The 20,277-nt window shown below is 33.3% G+C and overlaps 1 pseudogene; it reads right to left on the bottom strand.

Moving 5' to 3' along the window:
• The window catches only part of LOC127831432 (carnosine synthase 1-like), a 228,265-nt pseudogene that overhangs the window by 18,804 nt on the left and 189,184 nt on the right, over positions 1-20,277 (bottom strand).

The raw sequence follows: 20,277 nt of genomic DNA, 5'->3' as shown, positions 1-20,277 counted from the left end.
GCGATCTCATCAAAGGCATGTTTTTGCGGGCCATTTTCGTAAAAGTCTTGGATTGCTTCCTCAATAATGTCAGTATGATACTCCAAGCTGCCTATGTTTGCATCTATAGTATGTTTGTGTTCCTGGAAATACTGTTCATATGAAGGCAAACTTAGTAGTTCCTCTTCCTTTGTCCATTGCAAGAACAGAAGAAGTTGACCATTAATATATATTATTCTGGCGCCTTTTGTTCACACTTCTTATGGTACTTAAGAACTGCTGGACTAGAGGTCTTTTTCATGTAGCCTGCTTTATATTTAAGAGTTATTGTCTCTGATGATTTGCCTTTGGCTCATAGTCACTGTCACTTTCATCAGTCCTATCTGTTCCCTTCTTGTACAGGGTAACAAACCATACTGCAAAGTAGGCGAGACAGGTTTTTGCCAGTGATGTTGGTCTAAGGGCATATTTGTCAATGATGCTTTTCTGGAAGATGTCCTTTTCATCATCATCCATGGTATTGATGACTGAGAGAGGCTTCAGAAAAACAACCCGATTGTGTGGTAAGTCAGCAGGCACAAACACTGTTCTGAAACTGCACTTAAAGAGAGGGAAACTCAATAGTATGTACACTGCCTCTTGGGCACTTATCTCTCGAGCATTCAAAAATGGTTTGGAAAAAATCTGCATGCTCTACTTCCAACCCAAACCGGAGCATTCCTTAGATACAGAATGTAGGATCTGCCTCATCTCACGTTCGTCCTTAGTGATATATGCCACCATGTACATAATGCAATCGTAGGGGTCTAGGCCAAACTGAACGTCAATGTTGGCACCCCATGCTCTAAGTAAATGTTAATTGTGGAAGTTGGCGTGGGTCTTAACTGGTGAACGTTGCAGTACTACAGAAGATCCTGTACTGGACATTTTCATAGCACTGGTATAGTTTTCCATATAAACGCCCACTATTTCCACCAGCTGCTCAAATGATGAACGGGTTGTGTTTTTCTCCTCAAGTTCTTCATGAATCTTTCTTAGAACTTTCTTGTTCTTTTCTTGAAGCCTTTTGGCTTCTTCAAGGTCTTCAATTTCCAATTTTCTAGCGAGTACAGTTGTGTTTGAGGGTAGTTGAGCGAAATTGAACCTACACAAAGTCCTTTTTCCTGCATGTTGCAGTGTGGTGATGCTGCTGGACTGTTCTTACCAGCTTGTGCAGTTCTGGATCCTCTTCTTCATCTGGAATCTTGCATGTGACAAAGCGATCAACAAAGTCACAAATGACATCATCTTCATCATTGGGAGATGGCGAGTTTTAAACCCTCAAAAAATGTGGGCATGAGGAGAGCCTCTCTGTTGGAACTCTATGCGGTATGAGTAGTGGGTTATTTTACCTAGCGGCTGTGCAGGTGAGAGTAACAACAACCTAAAAAAGCTCTGCTGCTTGTGGTCAAAGTGTCGGGCTGCAGTCACTGAGTTGGATCTGAACAGAGTGGTCTTCTCCTCGTAGGTAAGGCGGTCAACTTCATCATCAGTCAGAGGTCTGCCTTGTTGCCTGGAAATGGCCTGCAGGGTATCATGCCTCTTCAAGTCTGCTGATGAAAGTGTGACAAAAAAGTAAAGATTTCAAATTGCTTCACAGCAGCTAAAGGCTTGTACATTGCCTCCAGCCAGTATGAAGAGGAATCTCTCACTGTCTGTAGGAACTGATATGCATGATCTTTTTTGATGAATGAGGAAAGTGTTTCTGTAATTTGAACCATGCTTCAAGTAAGACACTGGCCTGGCTCATTACGACTGTAAGTCTTTCTTAGAGCAATTGAAATATTTCCCATACTTGTTTGTAATCTTTAATGTATTGGGCAAAAAAAAGATACTCTGTACTGCTTGCAAACTTCCCTCTCTGATTCAAGATTCTGGCATTGAAGTATTTTTGGTGTGATGTTAGTTTCTCTTTGTGTGTCGAAGCCAAATTTGCCAGTTGAAAATATTTTTGGAAAGGGTAATTATTCACAACCGGAATCTGTCATGAGCCCAGCTGGTGTATTCCCTTCTCCTGGAGAGATACTAATGGCCTTGCTCACATCTAAAGCTATTTCGCTGACTTTTATGCATGTATCAAATACATGGTCAGTGTTTGCTTCAAGAAGTTGTTCATGATCATAAAATGTATCTGCACTTCCTATCATCATTTTCTATGTTGGTGACAGCTTCTGAAACCCAATTGTCTGTTGTAGGTTGAGTGATGTGATTCCAAAGTACACTGTCCTCCATAGTAAACGTCTCTTCCCACTTGTTAGAGGCATCAATCACTTCTGCATAGTGGTGATAGTTTTCTTTCAACCACTTAAATGCTTCATGGACTATATTTGGCCTAACATGTTCAAAATAGACATGACTTTTGTACACTTGATTCTTTTTAAGTTTCACAGGAAAAATACCAGCAGATGTTGCAGTTCTTGGCAGAATGTTACATGTCTCAACAACATCTGATTGCACATTGATAACTGAACCAATTATACCCTGTTGTTTTCCTTTTGGTAAAGCAGTAATATTCATAAAGGGTAGCCTCTTTGCAACAAATCTGGCTTCAAAATCTGTAAGTTCATCTAGAATGGAGGGCTCTTCTTGCAATGCCATTTTGTTCACTTGGGCATGTGGTGGAGTTGATCCTTTCCTAAAGTGCCTCTGGAAGGTTGTACATAGCCACTTTTTATCTGACACAGTCTTGAGGTTAGCTCTGCAGAAATCTGTCAAGTCAAATTTCTGAAGCCGCTGGGCCTAAACTGAATAACATTTTCCTAATACATCATTATATGACACACTGTGCACGTATACTCTGGGCTTTTCTGTATCTCCTTTAAAAACTGTTTGTTTGCCTTATCAATAGACTTTGGGTGTCTTGTTTCTGCTTGTAATGCCTTATCAATAATCTGCCTTCTTTTCTTCTCAGTGTCAGATTCCTTTTCTCTCTTCATCTTCAGTCGTTCCTGTTCTAACCGACTTTTTCTGATCTTTTCCTGTCTTTCCTTTTGTGTCAGTAGTCGTCTTTTCTTCGCAATGTCAGATTCATTGTCACTGATCTTTTCCTGTCTTTTCCTGTCTTTCCTTTTGTGATATCAGTCTTCTTTTTTTCTCAGTGTCAGATTCCTTTTCGCTCTTTCTCTTCAGTCGTTCCTGTTCTAACTGACTTTTCCTCTTCTTTTCCATGTCAGGTTTCTTGTTTCTGATCTTTACCCGTCTTTCCTTTTGTGTCAGCTGTCTTCTTTTCTTTTCAGTGTCAGATTCCTTTTTTCTCTTCCGCTTCAGTTGTTCCTGTTGTAACTGACTTCTTTTCCATGTCAGGTTTGTTGTTTCTGATTTTTTCCGGCTTTCCTTTTGAGTCAGCAGTCTTCTTTTCTTCTCAGTGTCAGATTCTTTTTCTCTCTTCCTCTTCAGTCGTTCCTGTTCTAAATAACTTCTTCAATTCTGTTCCTTGTCAGATTCCTTTTCTCTGGTCTTTTTTTGTCTTTCATTTTGCCATTTTAGTCTCTCATTTCTAATAACCTCATCTTCACATCTCCTTATAGCCTTATGCCCTACTTGTTTCCTCACATTTACAAACAGATCTTTTGTTTCACATCCTTCTGACAAAGATTTTGCTTTTGCGTGCTGCAATTGTTTCTGCCTTTCTGTTTCATCTAAAATGTTCATAACTTACTTTGTTTCGTGTGTAACATGAGCATTCATTCCCCTTGGCTGAGAGGGAAACATTGCCATTTCACTATCAATGATGCACTGTTTCAAATGTTGTCGCATTTCCATGTCTGATTTGAAGCTGAAGCTTTTTTGAGGTTTCTGTTCTGCACAACACAATGCAAAAGCTGCTGTAAAGGCCCCACATGCAGTTTCATGTTGTTGGCTTAGAGCAACGTATCTTGGGGTGTAAACCTTCATGTCATATATTGTTCGCAGAATTGGTAGCAGTCTCATAAATGTGTTGTTGTCCTGTATTGTGTCATATATTTTAACAGTCGCATGGGTCTTGCCATGATGCCACCCATCAAGGTATTGTATGTTAACACTGTGTTTATTCAGGGGCACTAACATGTCTGCTGTGGATACTTCTTGCCTAAAAACTTCCACTTCTGTTGGCAATCGAAATGCAATGATCACTTCAGGCCATTGATGTGCCATTAAGCGCAACACTTTGATAAGTATATCATCTGATATATAGCATCCCGGAATCACTATTTCTTGAATTTGTTCCTGATCACTTTGTTTATTCCTGGACACGGTGGATGCATATGTAGGTACAACTGTAGTGCATGTATGTCTCTTATATCTTTGAAATGTTCTGCAAATATTGCCCAACTTTGTACAGTACAGTTTTCCGTGCTAAACTCTCTGTTACACAGGTGGCACACATATGGCAGGTTTCAATTGTAGCTGTGGATGCCTTTATTACCGAGCAGAAAGTGGAGTTTTTCAATCTTGCCAGATATGAATAAGAAAATGTAAATTAGAATTGGCATTCCGATCTCGTCTTTGTGGTAAATCTGCAATATTTAAAATGAATTGGTGAATGTTTAAGAATCTGGTCTATAACGTTATTGTATGATCGGGACATTGGCATTAAAGTATTTGACGTTTTAGGTTGAGCTATTACCTAATAACTTAAAAAGTTATAGTATATTATGTTTTAAAATGAGCAAAAAGTTATATAATGATTGAAAATTAGCAATTTGAGCAATGAGCTTTGACCTTTGTAGATGGACATTGACAGTAAGGTATTTGACCTTTTAGGTTGAGCGGTTACCTTAATACTTAATAAGTTATAGTAAAGTATGTGTTTAAATGAGCAAGAAGTTATAATATGTTTTAAAATGAGCACTTTTCAGCAATGACCGTTTACCTTTGTAGATGACCTTGACCTTAAAATATCACCGCTAAAAATAAGAGGTTATATGAAATTAACATGCATACACAATATCAAGTTGCTATGTACAATATTTACAAAGGTATAGCCAATTTTAAGCATATAACCTTAAAGGCTGACCTTGACCTTGACATGCTATGTACAATGGTAACAAAGGTATAGCCAATTTTAAGTATATGGCCTTAAAGGATGACCTTGAAATGTCCCGATTTATGCGTTCAGATGTATGAGTACCACAAGCATGTAACATATTAAGTATCTTTTTAAAGTGGAACTGACGTTTTGGAATAATTAAAATGACAATAGACCTTGTAATTGACCGTTGAAATTTCATGATGACCTTGATATCAACATTGTAGTCCTTTAAATGTAGCTCTATATGCATTTAAAAAGTCGTTAAAAAGTTATAGTGTGTATTAAATGAGCGATTTTTACCCATATATTTGACCTTTGACCATTAAGGTTGACGTTGACCTTGCACCACTAAAAATGTGCAGCTCCATGACATACACATGCATACCAAATATGAAGTTGCTATGTATTTTATATTAAATGAGCTATTTTGATCCATATATTTTACCTTTGACCTTGAAGGATGACCTTGACCTTGAAAGATAACATTGGCCTTTCACCACTCAAAATGTGCAACTCCATGAGATACACATACATGCCAAATATGAAGTTGCTATGTTCAATATTGCAAAAGTTATGGCAAATGATTGACATGCTATGTACAATAGTTAAAAAGGTATAGGCAATTTTAAGTATATGACCTTGAAGGATGACCTTGACATGTCACCGATTAATACATTCAGCTGTATGAGTAACACATGCATATAAAACATTAAGTATCTGTATAAAGTGGTAATGACGTTTTGGCATATTTAAAATGAAAATTGACCTTTATTAATGACCTTTGACCTTTCATGATGACCTTGACCTTAACATTGTACAAATTAAAATGTGCAGCTCCATATGCATTTGAGAAGTCGTTACGAAGTTATTGTGTATAGTAAATGTTTTACCCATATATTTGACCTTTTATCTCGAAGGATGACCTTGACCTTTCGCCACTCAAAATGTGCAGTTTTATGAGATACACATGTATGCCAAATATAAAGTTTTTATGTTTAATATTGCAAAAGATATGGATGGCAAATGTTAAAGTTTTGTATTTTTTTACCCATATATTTGACCTTTGATCTTGAAGGATGACCTTGACCTTTCACCACTCAAAATGTGCAGCTCTATGAGATACACATGCATGCCAAATAACAAGTGCCTATCTTCAATATTGCAAAAGTTATGGCAAATGTTAAAGTTTGACGCAAACCAACAAACCAACAAACACAACAACAGACAGAGCAAAAACAATATGTCCCGCTGTATATACTGGGGTACATAAAAATCGATAAAAGAACCTCGATCTACGATACCGCATTGTCCTGCTTATGAAACAAATATATTTCTAAGCTGCGATCCTTATTTTATGGGTATGCAATATTTATGATTAATTCGCGACAAATGAATACTATTAAACACTAAATCTCGATTAAAAGTAAAAGCTATTATAACTTATTAATCTGATTTTATCTGATTAAATGGAACTTTTCACAGATTTGTGCATGCATTAAAGTGTTGTATTATATGCTTTAAATTGATTAATATAAGCATCGTAACTTAATAGCTCCATTAAAAAACGAGAATAAAATAAAAGAAGAAAAACATTAATTCTCAACAAGGCTCGAACCACAGATTCCTGGAGTAAACGTCCAACGCGTAAAATTCGCGGCCATCCATACTCATACAGTGCGTGGTGTATGATATGCAACATAATTCTCCTAGTTATTCACAAATTTCGCTTTTGTAACGCTTTACAATTTCAAGTTATGTAATCATCAAAAGATGCGTATAATATATATTTAAGAGCGTGGAACATGTTCAGTTTTACATTTTTCTCACAAATATTATAACTACAACAAGAATATGCAATTCTGAAACCATATTTTTCAATTTCGCTAATTCAACAAAACGTGAAAAAGTTCCTTTAATTATTTAAATTATCATTCATTATTTCAGGCGTTGCACTATTAATGATTTACTGCAATATTAAAAATATGTTATAATAGCACATCTCTAGAAACATGATCAGGATAACAATTATTGTCGGTGAGTAATACAGTCATTGCATTAGGCAAAATACCAATTGTCTATGCAAGATAAAACGATATATCAAATACGAAATTAAAAATTTAAAAGTAATGAAAGCTAGGGTCACTTCCCGCTTCCTTAAAAGTATATATGTACGATTATAAAGAATACTTGTATAAAAAGTTAGTGGCACGTTGTAAACTTCTAACATACCTGGACAATAAAAAATCACCATATTATACTTAAATACTACTTGAAGCACTAAATAAAAGTATGTTGGTGTGATTGTGTAATTTTGTTTCACATTGATGGACGGTAAAGCATGCAAATTGTCGACTTTTTAAAACTTGTCTTCGTATATAGTGATATTTGTGAAGTGTTCTTTGTATAATAAACTATAATTCTTGAACCCTGTTCTATATTGATCAATTGAGTTTTGTAGGTTCGTTTAGAAGTAATGTACTTAGAAAATATAAACTTGTAATATTTGTTTTAAATATTTGTGTACGCCTAGAGGCGCTTCTAACGTTACCATTTTATAAGCAATCGTATCGGATACAGCAATTCATATTAGCGTGAACGTTTCTGTTACCTCGGTAACCTCATTTAATTGTTTCCCATTAATCAGATGTTTATATCTCACAGGCATTTTCCATTCTAATTTTAAGGCGCTCATATTGCTTCAAGTCAAAATACTTAATAGTTGGACATCTACAATTGTTTTCCTGCAGCGACATAACAAACATTTATTTAGGGCATAATAATAATATCTTGATGCGCCCAAGTTATCAATCGCGACTGAATATAGCAGTCTTTAATGTCATATTCATAACGATATTTCTCTGCTTTAGATTTCTCCGCGCTCTCGCAAATGTACTATACTTACAACAAAGAGATGTATTAATACCATTTGTAAGTATTTACAAAAATAGGACCATTTGTTAGGCAATCATTTAAAGAAAAAATTGCTTTCGGTGTGTTTGAAAAAACAATCGTGATTGATATTACATTTTGTTTTATTTGAAATTTGGAAATTTCCATTGCGTTTTTTGAAATACATTGTATGTAGTGTAATGTATGTATTTTATATACATCAAATTTTTAACACTTATAGATCTATACAAATTACTTATGCTTAATATAGGAGTGAAGCAAGGCACATCTTCAATAAGAACATGTTGGTACAGCTGTTTTATATACATAGAAGGGAAATAACTTCTTACGCAACAAGCTTACATGAAAGAGGCGGTAGTCTCCAGTAAGTTGGTTGAAATATGTATCACACATTTTTTAATCAATCATGTTTGCGTTAAATGTTCGGCTTATGACACTCAATAAAGGACTGACGTCACAATATTATATATCTAAATGTGTCGAACATGTATAAAAAGTATAAACAAAATTATCAAAACCAAAACAACGTCTTTTAGCATTGTGTTCATACCATACAATAGATTTTCGACGTTCGTAACGTTCGTCAATTTAAAATGCTATCAAATTGTGTTTACTTCACTGTTTCTTTTCAACTATTTGCACAAATTGAGCTTTGTGAGATATATGATGTGTTTTCTAATATACGTACATTCCACATCAAATACTTTTCCATAAGTATAACACATGTTGTATTTCTTGAATAATCATATAGTAAAATATAATCCCAAAATGTTGCTAGTGTCTGGAAATACTAAGCTAAACTTTGACAAAAGCTTTTACGTGGAGGTCTACATTTAACCATAATCAGATGCTCTGATACATTTGATTCAACAAGTTTCGAGAAAAAACAATCTGGTAACTTTTAAATAAACAAGCTATTGACAAATTTTGTTGTATGCAATCACTGGACGCGGTTTAGAACGTTGATTGCAAACAGAAGTTGTCTACTCAAAAACATAGTCTAGCATGCCATTTAAATTAATCTGTGTTGCGAGCAATTAAGCTTGTTAGGCATTGTAAAAATGTGCATAATTGGCTTACAAACCACACTGATTAAAACAATTAACATGCGTAATTCGTATACATAACATATGCACATCGAACGTACAGGTTGCGGAATATAAGATAGTGAAAATAATTTAAATATACAAAACGTAAAAGTTACATCTTTCTCCCTTGCACATAATAACAAAGTTGACTTAATCGTCCTACGGTTGGTTTTAAATTAAAAACTAAATTAAATTGTTGAGTATAAACCGGCGCTTGCTGTTTTTATACCTCATCGTATTAACCGTAACAACTAACCAATAACAATTAACATCAACACATGACAAAACACATGAAATATGTTTTCTTGTTGCGTCTATAATAATATGCTTAATGGTTTGTAAACATTAAAAAGGGTAACACTTCTATCAATCTCGTCTTTAAAACACACCAAATAACAGGGTTTCAAACGACATTTTGGGCCTACAAAGTATTTGCTATATAATATTTAAGTATATTCAAACTGAATTGAACATGCAACTAAATGGGATGTATATTGGTTGATCCGGTGTAAATAGCTTATGCTGTGTATTTTCGAGGACTTTGTTTTATATATCTTTGTTTAGTTAACAATTATGTTCACGTTGGGTATATAAGGCTTACAAATAACACTTAGTATTTCTTGTTTACATAGTCAATAGTGCTGGACAGATTTATATAGTAAGTATTATTTAAGATCGTTTTGATAATATTTAATTGTATTTGACAATTAAAACGATGACTGTCATTTATAGACGAAGTTGTATTATGTGATGGAGAAATAACGCCATTGTTTCAACGAATTTTATTAAGAATTTAGAGCGCGCTTTTTATTAAAACAAATTTTTATGTTTTCTTATAATTTATAATGGTCCCTGTTTTGACGTTATTAACTCGGACTGCAGTAAAACTACTGAATCATTATAATACTTTATGTGTTGTGCTAAATACATCATTATAACATTAGATAGATTGTTTTGGTTAATATATATACCACTTTTATTCTTTTGCAGAGGGGCATTGTTTATTATACATAAGTTGACTGAATCGTGCAAATAACGTCCATTTGTTTTGTAATCATATTGCACATAATAAGTTAACATACGCTATGTTATAATATCCCGGTCTGTATCACACGAGCGAGTATATGCATTGCACATTTTGCCGAGTAAACATAGTTTTATACAGAATTTTAAACAGCTTATGATACATAAACTCATTGTTTGTGTCAGTATGTAAAGCATAAACCCATCCCCAACCTAGATCTTCCATTTTTATCCAGAACATTAAACGACATGTATTCAAGATAAAAATGACATCCAGTTTTATGGTCAGGATTGATGGTAATATGGCATGTGGCCAAAGACATTTTATCATACTGTACAGTCAGTTCGACAAAATTTGTATATATTTCTTTGTTCCGGAGTAGTCATGGTGACAATACATAAACTCGAAATTATCACATGAAATATCATACTGCCGTAAAAGTATACACTCATCAAACAACACTCAGTCATAATTTGAGTCATAAATGTGATTCAGACAGGCTTTGATTTAAGGCTACATTAAATAATTTACAAACAAACCCATGTCGCAAGTAATCACATACTCGAAACACACAGAAGATACATAACCCTGATAACATGTCAGTATTTGAGTATTTATTTTATGAATGCATGTTTTGCATGTTCTCTATATTTAACACTGACATACATAAAACTAATATGACTCGTTCATTAGTATACTAAGTTCAATGAACATTTCAAAATGGACCATGGTCACATAGGTATTAAAGTATTTCACTCGAACGCTTTCTTGCAAAATTATATATTTTTTATTATGTTTAGCTTATTCAGGATTATATGTATACCTTGTGTTGAATTGCTTTCTGGCTGTTTAAAAACAAAACAAACCGACTGTTATAATAAATAATCTTGCCCTGTGTTTTGTTCTGTAATTTATATCAAAATATATCATATAAGATCTGTCTATGATCGGTAATCATGCTTAGCACATTCATATTATATGTGATATGAGTTAACAGCTTGCCATTTATATAAAGACTTAGAAACTCTCAAACTTTGGGTCATGTGATATTCAAATGAGTGCAAGCATATGTACTTTGAATTGATTCAATGACAATCAAAACTAAATCTGATGATTTATCTAGATCCCATTTACAAATTGTTTTTTCAAAACAATATGTATTGTGTAACTTTGATAAACAAAACCACAGTCTTAAGACGACCATACTGCAGTTATAAGCTGACAGTAATGGGCACATATTTTCAACAACCAAAGTCTGCAAGTAAAGACAGAGCTTCATATGACGTTACTCAATATTCGACGATCGACACATATTTACATGTACGTCACATACCTCGATGCTGAAGTCAACTGATATTAAATCCTAAGTTGCGATACATTATATTATACGTTATGACGGTCTTTTTCATAACCAGAAATGACATATTCATATAATATATTAATCATGGTGTGTGTTGTTGTTTTGCTCAGTTTTATTCATAATGTAAAGAAACTATTTTCTTGTATGATTCCCGTGATTTAGTAAACATTGTCCCCAAACCTCAAAATCATTCTTTGAATTTTTTTATATTTGTATCAGTATGTGTTAATTTCCTTACATTAATGACATGTGTGGTTATGTCATGTTTAATTTAATGAAATTTAACATTTCATTTTGTACAATATTGATAGTTTACACATATTATACGATTCTGTCAACACAAAGGTAATCAAAATGTTCAAAATATGATGACAATACATTTATAACACAGGCTTTGCAGCTTCAATATCATAAGCAAAGATATAATATTATGGAACTTAACACTATTTGCAGCTTTGATTTTGGTTGATTAAACTTAATATCTCGTATGACTATTTTACAACTAACTATAAGACCAAGATTAATCGTGAAGGCAATGTTTGTCGAGCTTTTTCATGCACCTCATATTAAAGTGTTTCAAATTATTTCACAAGTCTACAAATATATATTTTATTCACGATTTCACATTTTTAATATAAAAAACAACTTCAAAACAGAATTATACGTTCAGCAATTAACAAAACTGTTACAAAAAGCAAATGCGACAAATGAATGACATCTTACTTGATCGACGTGTATTGAACAGTACGTAACGAACATGTCCTTGATGAAATAATAAAAAAGTACAATTTAAGCTGCGATTATACAAACACATCATTTAACCCATTTATGCCTAGAGGACTCTCCCATACTTCTATATTGGATCAATTTATTTCCAAAATTAGGGATGTCTAGTATATTTATTTCTATATTTAGAATATTTCTTACAGAAATTACTTTAAGCAAACAGCCCAGACCCTGATGAGACGCCGCATCATACGGCGTCTCATCTGGGTTTACGCTGTTTGCCAAGGCCTTTTTCTAGACGCTAGGCATAAATGGGTTAACGTCATTTTATATTTCATCATGCTTACATACCAGATTGCATTCCACATGACCGGTTTGATTCAAATCTCAAAAATTACAACACTCTTTTTAAAAACGAAATAATTTAATGAAGCAAATTAAAATCGTTGTTTTTGAAACGAGATTTGCTGTTTTGCATTATGCAATATCCCTGTGTCCTCTAATACAGAATGTTGTTTAAGTATTAAACAGTTTTGGGGAAACAATTGATATGTAAACAATACAATTGGGATTCCCTTGTTCATCCGGTATCATAAAATCATTCACAGAAAAAAGGTTAAGATTGCATCTTAATATGTTCCATTTTGTCTAAAAATCAAACATCCTGGGTTTAATACTAGTACGCAAGAATCTGTCATGTGAGAAAAAGTCAACATCTGACAGCCTAATTTAACGCTAACGCTAATTCAAACGTGTTGTCGTAATTAATGGATTGAATTGTGTCGTCTGATCCTGTCTATGTATACATTGAACATAACACTTTTCCGATAGTCTTGCTGATTTAAACTATCGCCTTAATGTACAATTTCACTGGCGTTTTCTAGTTAATGAAGTATCAGTACTTTATTTGCCCGTTTATGTAACTGGAGAATTGTATCGTTAATATCAAATCAATATTCGACGAAATATATCATTTGGTCGTGTTTGTTAATGCATGAATGTTGTTCTTTTAATTACAACATGTCTAAAGGACTTTGCTTAACCTTTATTCCACTTTTTTCTGGTACGAATCCGATATGTCTACAGGTACATATAGTGACACAAATGCAAAAGTGTTTCTTGATTGTGTATACATTTGAATTTATATGTAAACATATGGAAACGTTAATTTAGCAATGATATTTTAAAATAATGATAACGAGTGAGAAGGTAAATAAGGGTAAGCGGGTAGAATAAAATATTTTGTGAAATGTCGTCGCATGCATAATACATTATGAATGCATATTGTATGACAAATTGTTCAATCATGAATCCTTAACATAAAAATGTATGTTTCATATATCGAAAAGACATGTCGATATACAATTGAAAATATACGTGTCATCTCAACAAGGAGAAATCAACAGCATAAAATATATCGTGATAAGTATACAGGAGGTATATGCTATAAGCATTATAAATTGATTATGGTAGAAAAGTGTTGAATGCAGGTGTTTATGCTAGAAAAAATTCAAATCCCACGGGGGCCATGTATCTTAATATATGTTTTATTTGGATATTAGTATGTTTGTAAACAAACATATACTATTCACGAATGCGTATGTATTGAAGAAAAGAGTATGCTAATGCCGTATTGAATCACTCAAACGTGTGCTTGGACTTTAACCTTAATGTGTTTGGGATAGCAAGTTGGCCGTCATGCATATAGGCGGCCCTGGCATTTTACATTTTTTATATAAGCATTTTCTTGACGTTGTCTTACTAGCCATGTTGAACAGACACAAGTCGTTTTCGAGAGGAGACATATAGAATGCTAGACAATTGATAATTTTCTCTTGTTGTTAAAGCGATTCTCGGTATTTCCTATTTAACAGGTACACGCACTTCAACATAACAAATAATCGAATATCAGACTAAAGCTAGTGTTTTCATATCAGGATTAGCATTACTTGTAAGTTTTAATTAAACATACTCTAATGCAAGTAGTAAAATAATGTTTATAGTTTTATATTGAATAACTCTTCCATGAAGATTCTGCGCTGTTATATGAATTTGCAGCCGTTAAAGCTTCCGATATGATTTCATGTCGGAACGATGCTACAGCAAATTGACGTTAAACGATATGAGGTCGATGTATATCGACCTCATATTTATAGGAGTAAGTTGCATATGATCTTTGACCACGAAATATAACCATATATTTGAAGTTTGGGACACATGTCTTCCTACTGCTGCGTATATTTGAAAGAAGATTTCAATAGTGAAAGCTTCGAAAAGGTATACCATGTTGTAAGATGTGAAAAGGTATACCATGTTGCAATAGCACTTGAAGAGGAACATTTATCAAATGATAATGACAGACAGTCGGACAAAGGCCATGCATATAATCAATTGTCGATATCTTATTTTAAAAGGGGCATATCGATGGCTAGTACGGTATTGTATTTTTCTGAAATGAATGTATACATTACAAAGAACTTGTTTGATGTTTCTAAAACACACGGACCTGTACAACATATTCCGTCAACCATGTAGTTTAATACTTCTAAAACATATTCCCTGTGACTCTTTTAGAACCAGCCTTTAATAATTTTATATTTATTTTGTGTTCACTTAAAATAGTGTAATACGAAAAATTTGCATACATATAGGGAAATATCATCCATATGCCCACTTAAATTCTTAATAAAGAAAATGTATAAAAAAAACTTCATGTTTCCCGATGTTGTTAAATTGAACATGCTTCAACGGTATCTGCTGATAGGTGCATGTTCGAATGTGAACAAACACATTCAAATAAGTCACAGAACGAAGCAGATGTGTTTATATTTATAAGGATTGGCTGCAGCAACTTTTCACCGCAATTTGTTAAAACGGTAACGCTGTAAGCCATATTTCTGGTCGTCACGATCGAATTTTCGAGCGACTACAGTTATCGATTAAACAGTTTACGAAACACTATATTTGGCATTCATATTCAGCGTCAAAATCGTTTCTGCGAGATTAACCAATTAAAAAAACACATGCGCTATGGTTACAGAAGTACACAAAAATGAGTGCGAGCGGTAAAAAAATTAATATGTTTTTTTTCCATTTTGAAAAAATACGTGCGGCAATGCCGACGACCAACACATCAATTTGGAGTGGCCTTATGATGTTTACGCAATTACTGAGACGAATCCATTACGCTCCATATACGAATTATATGTTTGCCATTATTGACAACTAATGGTAGACTTAGTTCACAAAGCAGACCATTTTTTATAATAGTTTTAATATACTGTATTTCCATTAACGCAATTATTCTTTAATGTATGAACACTTTTTTTCATTCTTTTAACATATATGTTAATGTTGGACCGGTTTATTTTTTGCATAGTCGATTTTGTTTGAATATATGTCTAATATATCAAGAGGGTCACTAAAAGGTCGATCAGAATGATTCTGTTGTTCATCTTTAACAATGCTTGTTTACCTTGAAATACACTCATTAAGACCAATTTTATCGCAAATATTTGTTAAGTTAACATGTGTTTCTGTTCATCTGTACTCGTATTACTATGGAAACGTTCATTAACTTTCAGAATGTTTAGTTAATGCGTATAGTGGATAGTGCTGACATCCTGTTTTTGTCGTAATTATGTGTGAGTACACGAGAAGTTAAAACATAGTGTTGAAAACAAGCAGCGTTTTCTTCTAATCTCTATACAATTTGCAATGATAATGAAGAGTGCTAATCATACTATTATAAGCCGCGTGAATCTTAAGGTATTAGCAAAATAATGGGTCATTTGATTTTCTCTTCTTTCGCATATTTCTTAGTGCTGTGGTATTCTGCATTGATAATTAAAAATTGAATACAATTCACCGTATATTTTTTTTTACATTTTCAGTTGTAAAACCCAAATATTTTGTTTTCATTTTTTCTAAACCATGTTTTTACAAGTTTCAATCTCATTAATCCAAATAGAACAAAACAACACTTTTTAATATGTATATATAAATAAATGCATAATATATACAAATATGCTAGTTTATAACATGTGCAAAAGGAAATAAAGAAAATATAAACAAACAAGTGAAAACGAGAAAAATTACAATCTCTAGTAACAAGTCTTTTTTTAAAATAAATTTTCAAACAAATGGCAAAATGGCAAAAGAAAATTACAATCTTTGAACATATAAATCATTTACAATGTATGGTTGAATAAAAAATAAATACAAAAATGGGGGTCACCAGTGAAAATGAAAAGTTCCTGCTTTACAAACAAGGGTACTCCTCCCCCTCGCCATAAACGACATACTGAATTTGAGATTTTTATATGTGAGCATAAAGATGAGTTCAAAGGTTCAAAAATATATGTTCAAAATGAGGAAAAGCTTTTAATAAACTCATAAACATATCAACATACATACATCTCATATCATGTGTGACATGGAACCTCCTCAGTGCAGTAAGATTTGCTTACCTAGTTTGAAATTGCAAATGAAATGCGTTATTCTATATATAAGACTTCAAAATGTTATAGGCAAATATTACATTAAATAATAAAGTAACAAGGCAGATTAAATCATTCAATCATACAAGTTAACAGAACAATATATCTATCAATGAGATATGATAACATTAAACTTATTATGACATACAAAACACATACATGATTTTCATTGTCGTTTTTGAAGAACTTCGACAGGTTGGAATAAGTGAATTCAAAAGCCGCTTGGTATTGGTGACCCTTGGCTGACCATCTAAGTTATTCATTATGAAAATGTTCTGAGACCATCCTCGACATCACATACAAAGATCATTATGAGATGCATGAGGTTGAGTCCAGAGCCAGCTACACAAAAATTGTGTTGTTTTAACCTTGAACAACTGACTGCAAACAAGAACATTCGGTGACTGCAAGTTCCTGGCTTTTTCTTGGTTGAATTTGAATCCATAATCTGTCCAGTCTCATTTTGCTCCTGCACAGCTTCATCACTGAAAAAAATAACACCATTATTGCTTTGAAGTTGATGTTTGCCTAGTAGTTATATTCAGGTAGGTTCATAAGAACTTCAATAAGTTTCAGTCAAAGAAAAGTATGCAAAATAACAAATTGTGTATCAATAATGTTAACCATGTTTATTTATTAACAGAAAACTATTCGGTATTTTCTTATTTATTTGTCTGCAATAAGCCTTCTAAAGGTTATTTCTATATATTGACAACATTGTCTTCATGTTATTAAACAAAACAATTATATATTCACGTCAAATACACAAGCAATTGTATAGGAGTAAGAACTGACGTTAGTGTTTCATGGGAAGTGTGACATAATCCATTATTATTTGTTTGTTTATTTATTCAGACATTCATGGCGTAACATATCATTACTAGTATTTTATATGCTGCGCACTTTAAAACTTGATTGATAAGTAAGTGTAAACACCACATATATACATTCTTCAACTGTTAATACCAATTACATGTATTATCCCTACATGAAATGAAACCGACAATTAATATAATCATGTGTTATATCAGTAATAACATTAAAATAAATAGCAGAAGCAAGCTATCACTAAAAACTAATGATGATATATGGTGGCGTACTGATTGTCCCTAACGACACGGTGCGACAGCATTGTTGTGGCACCTGATTTGCTGCTTGACAATTACACTAACTTCATATGATACGCAAACAGACATCAGGTTATGCGTACAGTAATCAACCGGATACTGACTATCGATTTTAAAATTAAATTAGAAACATACAGAGTCTCGTGCAACGTTTAATCCTAACAACTTTAAGACTGTCTTACGCCTCCGTAAAGATTTAAACATGCATGATTGGCGTCGCTCTGTAGAGCGGCGACTAGTATGTAATGCATTTTTTTCGCTTATGGGAGGAGAAGTTATTTTAAGGATCAATGTATCTATTTTTGTTTTAAGAATATCTTGCATAGTGGTGATTTTTTGTGTATATTAGTGTAAATATGTACTGCATTTGTGCCTATTACATTTATTACAACATGTATTGCCAATAATGCAATGCTAATTGTTTTAATTAATAACTGATCCACAACTGATCACAGGGGAAAGATCACAGGGACTGGGCAATACGCGAAACTTTCTGGTTTTGTATAAAAACAAAACAAAATCGAAATATATATTTATTTTGTGGTTTATCTAATTTTCTTATTTAGTGGTGAATCAGTGTAGTACGATATTTGACGACCTATCGCGCAAGCAAGTTTATTGGAAGGCGTAGTGGTACGAAAACGTACAATGTATTAGTTTATTAATAGACATATAATAACGATCGCTATACACAACTTCACCAAATAGCAGTACATAAATGCTGTCAGCCGGAATAGCTCAGTTGGGAGAGCGTTAGACTGAAGTTGTTTACGCAACAATCATCTAAAGGCCCCCGGTTCAATCCCGGGTTCCAGCACGAACGGAACAGTTCAGCGGCTGACAATTTTTTAGTCAGGTTAATAAATGAAAACAGGTTTATTTTATGTAGAAATATTAAAATCCATTTAACTACATTTGGACATTTTATTAAAATTAATGGATGCCGCGTGATGACAACGTTTATAAAAATTTCTTACATCACTTAAATATCATATAAAAAATACACGTGTTTTTATATTAACAAATAAATGCAAACAACACATCTATTATTCATATATTTTTATGGTTGTCTATCATAGGCCCTAAGTACTATCCCTACCACATATAGAGCGCGAAGAGCGACACGTATTATGATTGTCACAATGAGATGCGATAAAGGAAGCAGCCGCTTATCAAGGAGGAGCTGTGTCACAGCAACCCGTTTCCCTAGAGTCAAGCACTCCTCGGAGTTTTTGTTAAGAACCACATATAGAGCGCAAAGCGCGACACGTATTACAATCCAAGTGGTATGGGCCCTTTGGCATTATCCGACCATTACGTCCATAGTTATCTTCCTTAGAATATGGGAAATTTTGAAATCGTTGTTCGAAGTTCAAAATTTTCATCCGATTGTTCCCAAACTTGCAAAGGATTTTGTTATCAATGAGGACCCAACCCAAACTCTGTATGAGCAATATCGGACAATACGTCCAGAATTATGTCTCTTTGAATTTAAAATGAAAGTGAAAAACTGCTTGGTTAAGTGATTATGTCAACATTTTTCATCAGATTCTTTCCAAACTTACAGTGTCTTCATATCAATGAGCATTTGTACCTCATTTAAAATGAGAAACATCGGGACAATAAGTCCAGATTTTTTTTCTATTTAATTTGACAAAATAAACAATTTTAACTTGTTTAAAAGATTTCACAACTTTCGTCTGAATCTTTTTAAACTTGTTAAGTGTTTTTATATCAGTATTATTCGAACCCTATTGAAAATAATGAATATCGGAGCAATAAATCTATTATGATCTTTTACTGAATTTCAAAGTATTGTGAAATTCAGCTTCTTTATGCCATTTACAGTTTTCATTCATTTTTTTCTACTTTTACAGTGTTTTCATATCAATGAGTACTCAACCCTATCGTAAATGAGCAGCGTAAGAATAAGTTCAGAATCATCTCCCCTTGAAGTTGAGAAAAATATGAAATTACCCTTACAACATGAAGCAGATTTTTTAAAACCTACACAGTTCTGTTCCATTAATGAAAACTGCACACGGATGGCAGTAAAAAAGGAAACCAATGTAAATAAAATTAACTATGAAATATTTGGGAGTTGCAACACAAAATCATAGATAATGGTTATTTGGGGGTTACAACACAACATCAAAAATAATGGTTATTTGGGGGTTATAACACAAAATTTTAGATAATGGTTATACCAGTATCTTTTTCTATGTTGTTTAAAATAATCGGCCAATATATTAATATTTACAGTAGAAAAAAAATCGTTCCATGACGCTTAATTGAGTGCCTTTTACACTGAAATACCCGACGCCCTTTGATGCTTATCTTGTTTACGTATGGAATGATGAGAAATTTGGTCATGTCAGTAAACACGCGTTATTAACTTATTGAGCGTTAAATTTAGCAAGCTTCACTTTATTTTAATTAACCCATTAATCTTGAAAAATGGAGTGAAATGAATTTGTCGATTAAGTATTAATATTGGTTAGTTATACTAAAATT

The sequence above is a fragment of the Dreissena polymorpha genome, chromosome 5 (genome assembly GCF_020536995.1).
Source record: "Dreissena polymorpha isolate Duluth1 chromosome 5, UMN_Dpol_1.0, whole genome shotgun sequence".
Lineage (NCBI taxonomy): Eukaryota > Metazoa > Mollusca > Bivalvia > Myida > Dreissenidae > Dreissena > Dreissena polymorpha.
The sequence above is the reverse complement of the archived record's forward strand: the minus strand, read 5'-3'. Positions and strand labels throughout refer to the sequence as shown.